Here is a 6,109-nt window from a genome sequence, read left to right on the forward strand (position 1 = left end):
ACCGAGGTGGGTCTGACCCAGGTTGAGGAGAAAGGTAACCTGATCTCATTTCCAGCGATGGCCTTCAGATGCTGAATGAACCTACAAAGGGCTGGTGTCTGGATGGGGAAACAGGAAGGCTAAAAAGTCCGGGCTTTAATTCCATGACTGGCTATGACTATGACTAATTATTCCTCTCACAAACGAGGGGCTCAGTCAGGGGGTGGTCCTCCGGACTCTCGCTTGGCCATCTCCTCAGCTCTTTTGGAGTCCACTATCATCTCTTAGAGCCATTTCTCCAGGATTTAGTAAGCACGTCTGTTTCGCTCTCTGCTCCGCCAACTGCCTTTTGCACATATTGAACGAGCTAGCCGGCCAGCAGACATCTTAAATGGACCCGGCCAAGAACTCTTCATCCTTCCCCCTCTGCCCTATTTTCCCTGGTACTGGGGAGGGCACCAGCACCTTCTCGATTGCCCAAGCCCCCCATCCGGGCTCCAAACGCCCAGTCTGTTCAAGTGCCCCCTTTTTTCCCTCAGATGCTTTCCCAGCCTGGCGCCCATGTCCTCCCCGATGTCTCCCTATGCAATAAAGCCGGAGGTTCCTCAGCACCTCCAGGGCAGACACCAAGGCCTTCGACCGGCATTCGGAGCCCTCTGTCACCTGTCCCCCTCAGCTTTCTAGGCTCCTCCTGCAGGGACAATGGTCAACACACAGCATCCGGGTCCTGATGCTGAACATTGTCACGGCCGTGCCCCATCCCTCCTGCTTTACAAGGAAGGGAAAATGGACTGGGGGGCGGGGGCACTGACTGAGAGAAGGGGACGGGGCAGTCTGAAGCAGAATGGGGGGCCACTCCAGGGGAGGAAGCTGTGCGAAGGGCCGCTCAGCGCATTTAGGGTGGAAATAGCGGGACCCAGTCTGGGCGGGCTGGGAGCGAATCCCGCTTGGGTCAGCAGCCCGCTCGCTCTCAGGCGGGCTCCCCAGCCGGCATTTTCCTTCCTTGACGACGTCTGGTTTGGGCTCACGCGGGTAGCCGGGCACTGAGCAGGAGCGGGCATCCTTACCCTGGAGGACATCCGGGCCGCTGTACAAGAAAGGGCACTCGTTAATACAACCCCCCGCGTGTGTTTGGGTCGTAAGGGTCAGGAAGACCGAATGTGCTTGTCCTGAGAACCTGGAGCTGGACGGGGGTGCTTGGATGGGCTGGCAAAGGCTGAATAAGGGGGGGCGGGGAGGGATGCGGGAAACCCCCCAGCAGTCACAAAGGGGCTGGGAGGCTGGGAGGGTGCAGGAAGAACGATCCCCGTTAATTAATTGCAGTTACTTAATCCACCTAATTAGAGCTCGCCGTTAGTCCGTCTCCCGGCGATCATTTCCCGGCTTCCTCAGCCACGAGCCCAAGCCCGGCGGTTCTCGTTGTTCCTCGGGCGCCCGGTTCTGAGTTCCAGGCCCGAAAGGAGCCGCCGCCGTTCGCCTGGGACCCCTCGGAACGCTTCCGAGCCTCCGCCCTCTCGGGCTTTCCCGCGGGAATCTAAGTTTGAGGGAAGTTCATGGAGGGCGGAGCGAGTGGCACCTTCTGCTCCCTCCAGCCCCTTCTCCTCGTACTTCGGTTCTCCTTTGGGTTCCAAAGCTTAGCATTGGGCGCTGCCAAAGCGAGCGCGAGCCGGTGGGGAGCCCCGCGGGCGGGGGAGAGGTCGGAGCCTCGGCTTGGGGAAGGCTTTGCTTTTCCTCCTCCCGTTCCCAGACAGACCCAAGCAGACTCCTCGCCGGCTCAGACGCTGTCGGGGATTTATGACCCTTTAAATCCAAAGCGGTGGCTAAAACCTTCCCTACGGAGCACAGGGGTGGGGGCTCCCGGGGTACAGGGGCGGGAGCTCCCGGGGCACAGGGGCGCGGGGTCCCGGGGCACAGGGGTGGGCGCTTCCGGGGCACGGGGGCGAGGGTTCCCGGGGTACAGGGGCGGGGGCTCTCGGGGCACGGGGGTGGGGGCTCCCGGGGCACAGGGGCGCGGGGTCCCGGGACACGGGGGTGGGGGGTCCTGGGGCACGGGGGTGGGAGTTCCCGGGGCACGGGGGTGGGGGTCCCGGGGACGAGGGTTCCCGGGGTACAGGGGCGCGGGGTCCCGGGGCACAAGGGTGGGCGCTTCCGGGGCACGGGGGCGGGGGCTCCCGGAGTATGGGGAGGCTTCCCGAGGCTCTGGCTGGAGGCATTGCCAAGGGATCATGCGTTTACACATTTAAACTTCATGAATAAAAGCTCCCGATTTCTCTGTAAGTTTACAAAATGATAAAATCGCGGGGCGCCTTAAAAAATAAAACAGGGAATTCAAGGAGTGGGTGTTCGAGGGGTGGGGTTCTGCAGGTGGCTGGGGATGGGGCCATTAGTTCTGCAGAGGTGAGCTGAGAGAGACTGGGGGGTCAGGAGAGGGACTGCTGTGGGGTACACCCAGAAAGTGGGGGATGGTCAGGAGCTGTGGGGACCCCACATAAAGGCGCCACCCTGGCAGATAGTGGGTGGGTATGGCGGATGACCTGCCATGGGAAGAAGGATCAGAGAGGAGGGTGACCAAGGACAAGGAGGAAGTCTGGGGGGAAGGGAGGCAGTGTTGGTGGAGATCTAGAGAAGGGCTGAGCAAAGCTCCAGGAGGCCCCTGGTGAGCAGCCCATCCAGGGGAGGCAGCTGATGCTGGGCCATTCCCCCCTCCCCCTCCCTAGCCATCTGGGCTAGGTCTGGGCCTGGGGCCTGGCCCGTCTGGGTCAGCAGCTTCCCGGCCAGTCCCTCCTCCCCCCCAGCGTAATCTCTGAGCCTGTTAGAGCCCCACCCCCCAGACCCCACAGACCCCTGGTCTCCAGCCTTCCCTCCCCACGCTTTGAGCTCTGTCCGCCCCCATCCCTTCACCCTTTCTGGGGACCAGGAGGAGTAAGGGAAAGGGCCCTTGTCTTGGGAGTGCAGGGGAGGGGCCTCCATTCTGTGGCCAAGCAGGGTGACAGTGACAAGAGCCAGCAGCCGTGTAGCACCCGCTGGGTACCAGGCGCTGGCCCGACCACGCGGTCCCCGGGGAGCCTCACATGCGGTTGGGGGGCAGAGGGGCTTTCATCCCTGTCTGACCGATGAGGAAACTGAGGCAGGAGGGAGGCAGCGGGGGGAGGGGGCGGGTCCTGCCTCTGGAACGGGCTTCTCGAGTCACCGAAGAGAACCTCCTTACTCAGCTCTTCAACATGGCCCTTAAACAGGAAGTGTGGGGAGGAAGGGAGGGCAGGAAGGACACCTCTTGTGCAAAGGGGCCGGACAGAGAGGTGACGTCCGGGGTCCAGAACCTGCGGGAGGCTCCAGGCGGGAGGTTCCGCAGGGCCCCGACAGGCTTTTAAATCCCTTCTGCACCCCCAGGGAAAGGGGGGCCCACGTGTGAGTGAGTAGGGCTGACTCCCCACAATCTGGAGGGACCAGGCGCGAGGATTGCAGGTCCAGGCCCACCCTGGCTCTCCCGATGTGGATCTGGGACCCCTCCCAGCCCCACCTCGCGGTGGATCCAAAGCCTACGGCCACCCTCCGGGGGGCTTCAGAGGCAGCGGGGAACCCTGACCCCGGCCTCCGGCTGCCCCCCATCACCCACCCGGGCCTTCCGGGAACAGGCTGATGGCAGGAGCATCCCAAGCCGGGGCTCCAGGAAGGAAGAAGTGAGTGATGATTACCCAGAAGCTGACCGCAAGATCCTGCAGATTCATCTGAGCTGTGAGAAGAGAGATCATCATCAGCTGCCGGGGCTGAGTCACCCGGGGCCAGACAGGCAGCCCAAGGGGGGGGCAGGCTGGGAAGGAGGGGAGCTGCCGCAGCCAGGGGGGCCCTGCCCCGCAGGGGGCCGGAGACAGCCGGGGGGCTCCGGGAGATGCTGGTGCGATCCCCAGAGGAAGTGGAGAAGGGCCGCAGGGCCTCCCTAGTCCAGCTCTGTTTGTGGCAGGAAAAACTAAAGGGAAAGAGCCCGCTGACCCAAAAGAAGCCCGGGGTGAGGGGGAAGGGGGGAAAGGGGGGGCGCTGCTGTGGCTCTGGAGCAGAGAAAAACAACCCAGAAAGACTTAGATCAAGCCAGTGACCAATCCCCGACCCAGAGAGTGGGAAAGGACCTTGCCTCCCGAGGGGGAGATGGGATGTGGTGAAGGTTGGACCTGACTTTGCTTGACTGTGGGTACTGTTAAGAAAGGTCCGGCTTTCCTCCTTCCTTCCTCCCTCTCTCCTTTCCTTCCTCTTTTTCTTTCTCTCTCCCTCCTTTCTTCTCTTCCTCCCTCCCTCCCTCTCTCCCTTTTTCCCTCTCTTCCTCCTTCCCTTCCTCCCTCCCTTCCTCCCTCCTTTTCTCCCTCTCCCTCCTTTTCCTTCCTCTCTCCCTCCCTTTCCTTCCTTCCTTCCTTCCTTCCTTCCTTCCTTCCTTTCTTCCTTCCTCTCTCCCTCCCTCCTTTTCTTTCCTTCCCCCCTCCTTCCTTCCCTCCCTTCCTCCCTTCCATCTCTGTCTCTCTCATTCTCTCCTTTCTCTTTTTTATCTCTCTTTCTTTCTGTCTCCATCTTCTGCTTCTCTTTCTTCTTCCTAAATGGGAGAGAGAGTGGGCAGTGAAAGGAAAAGGAAATAAATGCTTGGAAAGAGCCCGTGCAGCCCGGGAGGTTTCCCAATTCTAGCCCCTTGAGGTGCTGACCTGTGCATGGTGGGCCCAGAACAGCCATGACCCTCAAAGAACTGCACGTCTGATCAGAATCCGGGAGAGCTCATGGTGGAACGCCGCCTCCCTGGAGCCTCTGGGGCTTTATTTGTGTTGTCAAATATTTCCTAATCACGAGTGAATTGGGGTGCAGCCGGGCCCAGGAAGATGCCCCCTGACCTCCGGGGGTCTGACCTCTCCGACTCTAAACATCATCTGGGCCCCTCCCCTCATTTTACAGATAAGTGAAGGGAGGCTCTAAGGGTGGAAGCCTTTCTGGAGGTCACAAGCCTGGCCAGGGAAAGTGAGGAGGGGGCTCAGCTCCTCTGGAGAGGAGGAGGGGAGGAGGGGCCGGGGAGCCTGAGGAGCTGGTGGAGGCCGGAAACGGCTTCTCGGGCAGGCATTGGTCGGGACCAAGGAATTGGGATGGAATGGGTTGGGGGGGTGTGGGCCTGCGTGCCCCGGGCCGGCCTGGGAGCAGGAGCTGGGAGGCCACTGGTTGGTCCTCGGGGGCCGGGCCCAGGGCAGCTGCTGCTGTTCGTCCTTGCAGCCGCATATGTGTGTGGGGGGTGGGGGGGCTTCACTTGAGGGAAGATTGGATTTCAGGGAGGCGGAGTGGTTGTAGTCTTGGGCCCCACTCTCTCCCGCAGTCGCCCAGTCCTGTGGCCAGAGACCGAGACCTGGGAGGCCCCATCAAGGATCCAAAGCCCGGCGGATCCCCTTCAGAAGGAGACAGAAGGCTTCCCGAGGCCGGGTGCAGAAGGCTGGGTTCAGGCCGGGGAGGAGACGGGCCAGGCTGAGGAGACCCGGCTCCCGCCCTTTCTCCAGATGCAGCCTCCTCCCTGCCTTTCACAGTCAGGCTGAATGAGGGACCCTCAGAGGGCCTGCCCCGGTCGGCCGGGTCGGGTCCCAGCGGGCACCTCGATGAGTGTGGGCAAAGCCGGAGCCCGCTGGTGGGGGGGAATGCCTCCTGGCCCCTCCCCAACCCACCCTTTTCTTCAATCGTGGGGTTGGTTCAGTTCAGTTCAAGGGATAGAAGTGAGCGGGAAGGAATGAAGTCCGTCTGAGAGGCTCTAAAAACTTGTCCTGACGCATGAAGGGGACAGGGTCTCGTAATCCCAATTATCCGAGTTAGAGGCAGCCTCTGGAGCCTCCTTACCCCAACGCGCCCAAGCAGGCGGCCCTCCCGCTGGCCCAAGGAACACATTACCCCCTCCCTCACGGGGCAGTGCTTCCAATGGTCAGGTGGTCTGCCTTGTTCCTCCCAAACTTCTCCCTTCAAAGGCACCAAGGCTGCCTGTCTCTGTCTCTGTCTCTGTCTCTCTCTGTCTCTGTCTCTCTGTCTCTCTCTTTCTCTCTGTCTCTGTCTCTGTCTCTCTGCTATCTGTCTCTGTCTCTGAACCTCTCTGTCTCTGAGTATCTCCTCTATCTCTTGTCTCTGT

This window comes from Antechinus flavipes, chromosome 2, assembly GCF_016432865.1.
Source record: "Antechinus flavipes isolate AdamAnt ecotype Samford, QLD, Australia chromosome 2, AdamAnt_v2, whole genome shotgun sequence".
Taxonomy (NCBI): Eukaryota; Metazoa; Chordata; class Mammalia; order Dasyuromorphia; family Dasyuridae; genus Antechinus; species Antechinus flavipes.